The sequence below is a fragment of the Schistocerca americana genome, chromosome 10, assembly GCF_021461395.2.
Source record: "Schistocerca americana isolate TAMUIC-IGC-003095 chromosome 10, iqSchAmer2.1, whole genome shotgun sequence".
Classification (NCBI taxonomy): domain Eukaryota; kingdom Metazoa; phylum Arthropoda; class Insecta; order Orthoptera; family Acrididae; genus Schistocerca; species Schistocerca americana.
In genome coordinates this window covers 152,282,639-152,294,033 of record NC_060128.1, presented here as the reverse complement: position 1 = coordinate 152,294,033, position 11,395 = coordinate 152,282,639, and the positions used below count along the sequence as shown (strand labels likewise).

Sequence of the window (11,395 nt, the reverse complement as noted above, 5' to 3'; positions counted from 1 at the left end):
TCTTCACGCGCGTGGGGGATATCGTTGGCCTGTTGTAGCTGCTCTGTTGATCTGTGTGAAGTTGTTTTTCAAAGGAAAGCGTTGTATTTTTTTCTCGTATTTTATTCAGAAATCTAGAAAGTTTTCTTACTTGTCAAACAACACACACCTTATCATTTAACTAATTTTACGACAAGTCGTTATACTATTATACATGCAAGTATCCAGCAAACTTAGTTTACTGTCTTGCACAAACGTTTTCAACTTTTCATTGAATGAGACCGCAGAAGTTTTCGTGTTTTCTGCTACACTCTTGAACTCTTCTACAGTATCAACCAACCTCAAAATATCCTCAAACGAATAATTTTGCGACCTGGAACGCTTATCGCTCACGTTGGATCTACGATTCGCTACTTCTGCAGTCAACGAATCAACGATTAAGGTAACTTACGTAAGTAACTAATTATGAAATGACGTAAGCGAAAATACGCAGTGTTTTCCAAAGTTGTCACCAACTTAACTGGCCGGGATCGCTATTCCGGAAATTCCTAACTGGAGAACAAAATGTTGTCGTACAACGCGCAGTCTAAGTTAACCCGGAGAAATTATTTGAGGGGAACGGAAGTCAGATCAGTAGATGTGGTGTTCATGTGCAGACAAACAAATGACAAAAATTAAAAAGAAAAACTGGATGATTTATTGAAGAGAAAGAGCTCCACCAACTGAACAAGTCAATAAGATGTTGCTTCAACTCTTGCTCTAGACTCTAGAGATTGGTCACCATGGAGGTACAAGACCTCCATGTTGGTCACGTCCTAACGTATACTCTGACGCTGTCTTGTGTTTTGCATCTCGGATGCTACCTTCATACAACAAAGATTATCGCTGGCATACAGGATAACACGTGCGCCGTTGTTTTTTGTTTACAAGTGGACGGAACGAGAGCTGGTACTTTAATCGCACTATAGCGATTTTTGGAAGCATTCACGATGTATTTAATGTATTATCTTGACGGAAATGGTGACAGAGTGTATACTCTGAAGAAAGTCGATCCGAAGGGCAGACCCACGGCATCAGCTCATCCTGGTAAGTACATTTCGTCTCGGACTAACGTACTGAAACAATTCGCTAACTAGGGTTGGCTTGCTTATATTAGGAGACTGCACAAGAGAGATTTTAGCAATAGATGTTATTCTCTATATTTGTCATCTACTACTGATTGTAATTGAATATACGAATCACCCAAACAATTGGTGCTATTTACTGATACACAAATTCTTTGCAGCCCGATTTTCACCAGAGGATAAATACTCCCGAGAGAGAATAATGACAAAGAGAAGATTTTATTTGCTTCCAACGCAACAGCCACAGTACGCCTGCTGATAACGCAGTCGAGTGAGGTGAAAAGGAATGCAAACAGTGGAACACTGGTTTATTTTGTTCGTGTTTTTGTAGTGAATTTGTGTAATGTTTGTTAATTGAACATAACGTGCTAGTGAGAAATTGCGAACGTATTAAAGGACTCCATGTAGTAGTTTCATTCTAAAATTATATCGTGCTCTAATTGAAATATATTGATGTTATAAGGAGTGTTCGTTTCCTTTTGACAGAATTTTGTTAAAATAATGCAGTTAGAATTCCAGCAGACACCTCTGTGACGATGTTACAGTATTATGCAATGAAATACAAAGTGGTGGTGTAAGCATTTTGATTTAAATGTTAAGAATGTTTTAAAATTGCTTAGCGTTTTGACAGTTGGACATGGTTGACACTATAAGAAGCATTGTGTTTAAGTGCATTTTGACTAAGAGTTTGTACTCAAATATCTAATAAAGAGTGGTACATAACGGATATAAAGTTGAGTATTAACACACTGTATTACTTACTCCTGCATTGTTTCAATTGCTGTAATATGAAAAGACGGAAATCGGAAACGCTCAACACAATTGGTTGTATGCTAGTTTTTAGTGTGATAGAGGCAGTGAACTTGAGAAGTAAGCTTTTCAACAAGACCTTCAGGAATACTACACTAAACATGACAGGACTTAATGTGGAATTAGAATTTGATATGTTGTAAAGGGTGCACTGAACCATACCATTGTTTTTTCTAACCAGAATAAGCCTAATGAATGGTGTCTTGTTAATATTGATCAGTTGTTCCTAGAGTTGGCTTAAATGCTGTAACATTAGTGTGTCCTAGAGCATTTATATGTATATGTAGTTTAGTTAGTTCCATGTTCCATCAGTCATTCATAATTTCTGTCAGCACTGACTTCGTCAGAACTGGGCATACTTGTCTGTAACCTGATTTATATAACATAGTATCATTTTATGTCTGTCAGTCAGTGTTTCTTATTTCAAACTAACAAGTTTCAGATAATTATGGCAGTGAAATTTATTGTTCTCCCAATGGTAGTTACCCTGTAACTACAGAAAATGATCTGAAAATGCCAGTTTGAAATAATAAAAAAGCTGTGATTGACAGACAAAAAAATAAGCCAATTTTACTCAATAATAGAGCTCTTGAGTTGTTGACAGACACACAAAAAAGAATGGAAACATGTTGGTGTTCAGAAAAAGTCTTTTGCCAAGGTAGAGACGTTTTATCGTAACTTCCCTGCCATATTTACTGATTTTATAGCTTACTATTGGCATGTATTATTTTTATGTGCAGTTACATGTTGACCATTTTTACATTTCATACTACCAGAAGGGTTAAAAATTTACTACTAGAAGTACAGAAGAACTGACTAAAGTTAAGTTTTTTACCTTCTCCCTCTCTGGAATCTTCGTTGTGGTGACAAAATTATCTGTTCCTCAGCTCGAGATCTAGGTTAGGTTGGAAGTTGATAATTTAAATATGTGTTGAGGAAGCCAACAAATATGAGAGCAGAAAATCTGGTTGTTGTAACAAATTGACTGGTAGTGAAGTCCAATGGTTATGTTGGTGCCATATTGAAATACACAAGGTGGGGGAGCGGAGGGGTGCCCAGTATATAACTTTTACTGAACGGCCTTCCATACACGATGTACTTCGAATAATTTATTTTTTTTTCCAAATGTAGGCCTATAATACTGTAATTAACAGAGGTTTGGTTAAGGTTTAGGAACACTTTGCTAACTGTCAAACTTTGTTTCATCAAAGAATTTTTGTTACTGCATGTTGCACATCTTTGAACCATTGACAGCTTTAATAATAAGTGATGTTGGTCATGTTTAGCTAACAGCATATCCTCTCTACTTGGGTTCATGGAGTATATAATTTCTAAATGAAGAGCAATTCCAGATTTTGCCTCGAGATGCTGAGTACAGAAAATCCAGGTGAGTGTTGTGTATTGAAAGCTAGCCATGAACAGAAGGTGTTGTGCTTAAGTGTTTGCGGTCAGTTATGTTCCTATTGTTATCAGTGTGTTCATCCTAAAATTTGAAACAGCCATACTTTTGCACTTAAAGGTTGATTTTCATCAGACTAATCTGTTGACAATTTTAAGGATACTTGTGCTCAAGGTACAATAAATACAGTGGTTGAGAAACATTGAAGCAAGTAACTTGGGGTGCCTTTAAGGATTAATGCTTGATTTCACCTGGCAAGATTAAGACCTTCAGGCCATCTCTTAATCTTTAGTCAGTACACAGTAATTATAATTATATTCGACAGCCACATAAGTGTCGAAACTTTAAATCTTGCTTTATACTTTTGAACTGTTGCAGTTCACCCCAGTATGGAGCAGAGTGCAACATGTACTGGTATACATTGCAATGAGCATGAAAAAAATATTAGTGTTGACAAAACTTGTATTATTCAACTGCTTCAGAATACAATTACATGATGGGAAAAAGGAATTCTTTGAAAGTGATGTCAATTTATTTTACAGTATTTAGTGAACATTAACTTTCTATATTGATATCAGATTAAAGGCATCTGTGCTTACTGGTACAGTGAACTTTGTTCTTGCCAGGGAGTCCTACATAACAGTAGTCTTGAGTAGCTGGCCTAATGATTTATTCTTTGGCCTCATTCTGACCGTTAATATCCTCATGGTGTGAGTAAACTGAAGGATCATTAGTTTCAGCTTGCACTGTTCCAGGCAAGTTCGGTTCTTTTGAAAATAGGTTTCTTTTTCCAGTTTCAGTATTATTTTTCTGTTTCATTTTCCTCTGTCTTGAATGATCTTCGAACACTTGTTTAACTTCGTTAAATGTAGCAGCATAGCTTGTTTGCAGTACTGAGAATGCTTCGCACCAGTTAGTAAATATGCGATTTATTTACTCGCAACGTGTTTCAGGAGTACCTTGCCCCATTATCAAGTGCTATAAAATGAGAAAACATTCAATAAATTGTGATTTTACACATGTAAATATTTATATTTCCTATAGTATAATGTACCTTTAAAGGTTCAGTGCCATTAAGTGCCGTCAAAAGCAAAGAGCCAGCTGCAAACATCCGTTGTTGTTGTTGTGGTCGTGGTCGTGGTCTTCAGTACTGAGACTGGTTTGATGCAGCTCTCCATGCTACTCTACCCTGTGCAAGCTTCATCATCTCCCAGTACTTACTGCAACCTGCATCCTTCTGAATCTGCTTAGTGTAGTCATCTCTTGGTGTCCCTCTACGATTTTTACCCTCCACGCTGCCCTCCATTAGTAAATTGGTGATCCCTTGGTGCCTCTTTTAGAACATGTCCTACCAACCCATCCCTTCTAGTCAAGTTGTGCCACAAACTTCTCTCCTCTCCAATTCTATTCAATACCTCCTCATTAGTTATGTGATCTACCCATCTAATCTTCAGCATTCTTCTGTAGCACCACATTTCGAAAGCTTCTATTCTCTTCTTGTCCATACTATTTATCGTCCATGTTTCACTTCCATACATGGCTACATTCCATACAAATACTTTCAGAAATGACTTCCTGATTCTTAAATTTATGCTCGATGTTAAAAAATTTCTCTTCTTCAGAAACACTTTCCTTGCCATTGCCAGTCTACATTTTATATCCTCTCTACTTCGACCATAATCAGTTATTTAGCTCCCCAAATAGCAATACTATTTTACTACTTTAAGTGTCTCATTTCCTAATCTAATTCCCTCAGCACCGCCCGACTTAATTCGACTACATTCCATTATCCTCGTTTTGCTTTTGTTGATGTTCATCTTGTATTCTCCTTTCAAGATGCTATCCATTCCGTTCAGCTGCTCTTCCAAGTCCTCTGCTGTCTCTGACAGAATTACAATGTCATCAGCGAACCTCAAAGGTTTTATTTCTTCTGCCTGGATTTTAATACCTACTCCAAATTTTTCTTTTGTTTCCTTTACTGCTTGCTCAATATACAGATTGAATAACATCGGGGAGTGGCTATAGCCCTGTCTCACTCCCTTCCCAACCACTGCTTCCCTTTCATGCCCCTCGACGCTTATGACCGCCATCTGGTTTCTGTACAAGTTGTAAATAGCCTTTCGCTCCCTGTATTTTACCCCTGCCACCTTCAGAATTTGAAAGAGAGTATTCCAGTCAACATTGTCAAAAGCTTTCTCTAAGTCTACAAATGCTAGAAATGTGGGTTTGCCTTTCCTTAATCTTTCTTCTAAGATAAGTTGTAGGGTCAGTATTGCCTCACGTGTTCCCGTATTTCTACGGAATCCAAACTGATCTCCCCCGAGGTCGGCTTCTACTAGTTTTTCCATTCGTCTGTAAAGAATTCGCGTTAGTATTTTGCAGCCGTGACTTATTAAACTGATAGTTCGGTAATTTTTGCGTATGTCAACACCTGCTTTCTTTGGGATTGGAATTATTATATTCTTCTTGAAGTCTGAGGGTATTTCGCCTGTCTCATATATCTTGCTCACCAGATGGTAGAGTTTTGTCAGGACTGGCTCTCCCAAGGCTGTCAGTAGTTCTAATGGATTGTCTGCTCCTGGGACGTTGTTTTGACTCAGGTCTTTCACACAGTATCATATCTCCCATTTCATCTTCATCTACATGCTCTTCCATTTCCATAATATTGTCCTCAACTACATCGCCATTGTATAGACCCTCTATATACTCCTTCCACCTTTCTGTTTTGACGACTCTCTTGACCGTCAATACAGGTTGTATGTCTCTGCCCTGCTACTCCCTGGAGTTTGCTTTCGTCACCTCCTTCTACACCTTGATTTTTCACTCCCTGCAACCTTTAGAGTGGACGAGAGCCACACGCCACCTTGGCTCCAGGCTCAGGTTTGCGTTCACCTTGACCTCAGCTTGCTCTCAAAGGAGGTTACCCCCGGTTCGGTATACCACTCCCGTTTTGTCGAACTTCGTTCGAAGTTCATTAATATGACCTTCATTTATACAGATGGCTCTAAGACCAATGACGAGGTCGGGTGTTCTTTTATTGTTGGGGCACAAAGTTTCAAATATCGGCTCCATGGCCATTGTTCGGTCTTCACAGCTGAGCTCTTTGCCCTCTACCAGGCTGTTCTTTACATCTGCCGCCACCGACATTCTGCTTGTGTCATCTGCTCCAATTCCCTGAGCGCCATCCAGAGCCTCACTGATCCATATCCGGTTCACCCTTTCGTGCACCGGATCAAACGCTCTCTTCAGCAGCTGGTGGACGATGGTTCTCCGGTTAGCTTTATGTGGGTTCCTGGCCATGTCGGTATCCCTGGGAACGAAGCTGCAGATGCCGCGGCCAAGGCTGCGGTCCTCTAGCCTAGGACAGCTTCTTGTTGTGTCCCTTCATCAGATTGTAGCAGGGTTATTTGTCGGCGCATTTTATCGCTGTGGCATGCCGATTGGGCTGCACTTACGGACAACAAACTTCGGGCCTTGAAACCTCTTCCCGCGGCTCGGACGACCTCTTCACGCCCTTCTCGGCGGGAGGAGGTAGTTTTGGCCCAGTTGCGAATTGGACACTGCCGGTTCAGCCATCGCCATCTGCTGACGGCTGCGCCGGCGCCATTCTGCCCATGTGGGCAATTGCTGACGGTCCGCCACATTTTAACGTCCTATCCGGATTTTAATACACTGCGTCTTGATCTTGGCCTGCCATGTACTCTGGATGCCATTTTAGTGGATGACCCAGGAGCAGCTGCTCGCGTTCTTCGTTTTATCAACTTGACAAACCCGTCTAAGGACATTTGATTATGCTGTTTTTTTTTTTTTAATCCTATGCCTGTCAATCTGTCTTCTATCGTGCTTTCCCTTTTAGTCACTGTTTTAAACTTGTACCTCGCGGTGCATTCCTAACGTAGTCTAGGCGCTAATGACCATTGAAGTTGTGCGCCCTAAAACCACAAAAAAAAAAAAAAAAAAAAAAAAAAAAAACACCTTTCTGCTCTGCCTTCTTTGCTTAGAACTGGGTTTCTATCTGAGCTCTTGATATTCATACAAGTGGTTCTCTTTTCTGCAAAAGTCTCTTTAAATTCCCTGTAGGCAGTATCTATCTTGCCCCTGGTGCGACAATCCTCTACATCCAGAATGAGATTTTCACTCTGCAGCGGAGTGTGCGCTGATATGAAACTTGATTGCAGATTAAAACTGTGTGGCGGACCAAGACTCGAACTCGGGACCTTTGCCTTTCGCGGGCAAGTGCTCTACCAGCTGAGCTACCCAAGCATGACTCACGCCCTGTCCTCACAGCTTTCCTTCTGCCAGTACCTCGCCTCCTGCCTTCCAAACTTTACAGAAGCTCTCCCGTGAACCCTGTAGAACTAGCACTCCTGAAAGAAGGGATATTGCGGAGACATGGCTTAGCCTCAGCCTGGGGGGTGGTTCCAGAATGAGATTTTCACTCATATCGGCGCACACTCCGCTGCAGGGGGAAAATCTCCTGGAAACATCCCGCAGGCTGTGGCTAAGCCATGTCTCCGCATATCCTTTCTTTCAGGAGTGCTAGTTCTCCAGGGTTTGCAGGATAGCTTCTGTAAAGTTCGGAAGGTAGGAGGCGAGGTACTGGCAGAAGTAAAGCTGTGAGTATGGGGTGTGAGTTGTGCTTGGGTAGCTCAGTTGGTAGAGCACTTGCCCATGAAAGGCAAAGGTCCCAAGTTCGAGTCTCAGTCCGGCACACAGTTTTAATCTGCCAGGAAGTTTCAAGCCTCTACATACTTACATTTGTCCTCTGCCATCCCTGCTTAGCCATTTTGCACTTTCTGTCGATCTCATTTTTGAGACGTTTGTATTCCTTTTTGCCTGCTTCATTTACAGCATTTCTATATTTTCTCCTTTCATCAATTAAGTGCAATATTTCTTCTGTTACCCAAGGGTTTCTGGTAGCCGTCGTCTTTTTACCTACTTTATCCTCTGCTACCTTCACTATTTCATCTCTCAAAGCTACCCATTCTCCTTCTACTGTATTTCTTTGCCCCATTCCTGTCAATTGTCCCCTTATTCTCCCTGAAACTCTGTACAACCTCTGGTTCTTTCAGTTTATCCAGGTCCCATCTTCTTAAATTTCCACCTTTTTGCGGTTTCTTCAGTTTTAATCTACAGTTCATAATCAATAGATTGTGGTCAGAGTCCACATCTGCCCCTGGAAAAGTCTTACAATTAAAAACCTGGTTCCTAAATCTCTGTCTTACCATTATATAATGTATCTGCAACCTGTCAGTATCTCCAGGCTTCTTCCATGTATATAACCTTCTTTTATGATTCTTGAACCAAGTGTTAGCTGTGATTAAGTTGTGCTCTGTGCAAAATTCTACCAGGCGGCTTCCTCTTTCATGTCTTACCCCCCAATCCTTATTCACCTGCTACGTTTCCTTCTCTCCCTTTTCCTACTGCCGAATTCCAGTCACCCATGACTATTAAATTTTCGTCTCCCTTCACAATCTGAATAATTTCTTTTATTTCATCATACATTTCTTCAATTTTTTCGTCATCTGCAGAGCTAGTTGGCATATAAACTTGTACTACTGTAGTAGGCGAAGGCTTCTTGTCTATCTTGACCACAATAATGCTGTTTCACTATGCTGTTTGTAGTAGCTTACCTGCACTCCTATTTTTTTTTATTCATTATTAAACCTACTCCTGCATTACCCCTATTTGATTTTGTATTTATAACCCTGTATTCACCTGACCAAAAGTCTTGTTCCTCCTGCCACCAAACTTCACTAGTTCCCACTATATCTAACTTTAACCTATCCATTTCCCTTTTCAAATTTTCTAACCTACCTGCCCGATTAAGGGATCTGACATTCCACGCTCTGATCCGTAAAATGCCAGTTTTCTTTCTCTTGATAAAGACGTCCTCTTGAGTAGTCCCTGCCTGGAGGATCGAATGGGGGACTATTTTACCTCCGGAATATTTTACCCAAGAGGACGCCATCATCATTTAACCATACAGCAAAGCTGCATGCCCTCAGGAAAAATTATGGCTGTAGTTCACCTTGCTTTCAGCCGTTCGCTGCACCAGCACAGCAAGTCCGTTTTGGTTAGTGTTACAAGGCCAGATCGGTCAATGATCCAGACTGTTGTCCCTGCAACTATTGAAAAGGCTGTTGTCTGGCCTCTCAACAGATACCCCTCCGTTGTGGTTGCACCTATGGTACGGCTATCTGTATCGCTGAGGCACGCAAGCCTTCCCACCAATGGCAAGGTCCATGGTTCATGGGGGGGGGGGGGGGGGGGGGGGTTAGTTACAAAACTCAATCAGAAACATATCATGTTGGTGCAGAATTCTCTCATAAATCTCAGTTGTTAACTGAAGACAGCCACCTTCACTTACAATAGATAGTACTATCCTGTAATATACATATCACTGCCACCCAATGATGCTACTTTTGTACTGTGAAATCTTTGAGCAGTACGTCAAGTCCTTGCAACACCTAAAGACCACCACAACATTTATGTTGCAATGTGTACACCCGTATATAATTGCCAGCAGGACACATTTAAACTTAACACTGCTATGTAGAATAAATTTGTGGCTCCTCCTTGAATAGGACATTGCTAAAGTGTGCACAGAAATGTCTTGGACACTTCCCTCTACTCATTTAACATGTTGATGCATTTCTCTCCTAAAGTGCAAAATATCTTATCACCCCCTAAATTTGACAGCAACCCCCTGTTTCTTTGAACTGCAGTACACTCATGATGTCTGTGATCGTACACATCCATACTCTGCAAACACCATGAAGTACATGGAAGTTATGCTCCATCTTACCGGTTATTAGGGTTTCTTCCCATTCCATTCATGTATGGAGCACATGAAGAATTGTTCCTCAAATTCCTCTGTGCCTGCTGAAATCATTCTAATGTTGCCCTCATGATTGCTATGTGAGCGATATGTATTGGGTGTAGTATATTCGCAGAGTCGTCATTCAAAGCTGGTTCTTGAAATTTTGTTACTAAACTTTCATGTTATAGTTTACATCTATCTTCAAGAGTATATCAGATTATTTTAGTCAGTATCTCTTGTTATACTCTCCCAAGGATCAAACAAAACTGCGACCACTCACACTGCCCTTATCTGTTTGTGTTCAGGATCCCCTGTTAGTCCTATTTGGTTTGGGTTCCACACATTTGAGCAATATTTTAGAAACAGCAACATGAGTGATTTGTAAGCAACCTCCTTTGTAGACTGGTTTCACTTCCCCTGTATTCTACCAATAAACCTAAGTCTACCATTGACAGCCTCTGAGATCATTTCATATCTCTACAGGGTGTTACGCCCAGGTATTTGCAGTAGTCACAGGATACTACATTTTTCTCATTTTATGATGCACATTTTTTAACATTTAAAGAAAATTGCCAAACTTTGCACCACTTTGAAATCCTATCAAGATCTAACTACAGCTTCTTTCAGACAGTACTTCACCATAGACATCTGCATCATCTGCAAAATGTCTTAGGTGACTACTAATATTGTTCACAAGGTCATTAAATACAACATGAATAGCAAGGGCCCCAACAGACTTCCATGGGGCACACCTGAAGTTACTTTGACATCTGACGATGGCTCTCTATGAACTATGCTGGTGGGGTAATTAAGACCAGTGACGGCTGAGGTGAGAATGGTAGTGTATTGCTGCAAAGAGTCTGCATCTAAATAAATGTGTTGGCTCAAATGCCAAGGCTGTATGAGAGGGAACATTTGACATGAAAAGGGTGACAACTGTTAAAATGTAAGCACTGTTATCTGTTCGTAGGTTTAATGCGAACAGAAGTGAGCAGTTGGCCTTCATTGAGGATGAGATCAATATCAAAGAAGGTGACGTGGGATTTGGAATAGGACAATGTGAAATTTCATTGGAGGGAGGTATTCAGAGATTCCAGGAATTTTCACAGGTCAGCCTCACTGAGAGTCCATATTGCAAACAGGACATCAGTGTATCTAAACCAAACTAGGGCCTGAAGACTTTATCCTAGAAAAGCCTCCACTGCCATCCTGGTTCCCGTGGCTGTACCCCTGACCTGTTTGTATGTCTGCCCCTCAAAG

General features: G+C 40.9%; 1 long non-coding RNA gene across 1 annotated transcript; it reads left to right on the top strand.

Annotated features, from left to right (window-relative positions):
• Positions 1-809: 809 nt before the first annotated feature.
• Positions 810-1,568, top strand: LOC124552617. Its single transcript, XR_006967942.1, has 2 exons — positions 810-1,065; positions 1,265-1,568. It is a non-coding gene; the product is annotated as an uncharacterized LOC124552617 (long non-coding RNA).
• Positions 1,569-11,395: the final 9,827 nt, after the last annotated feature.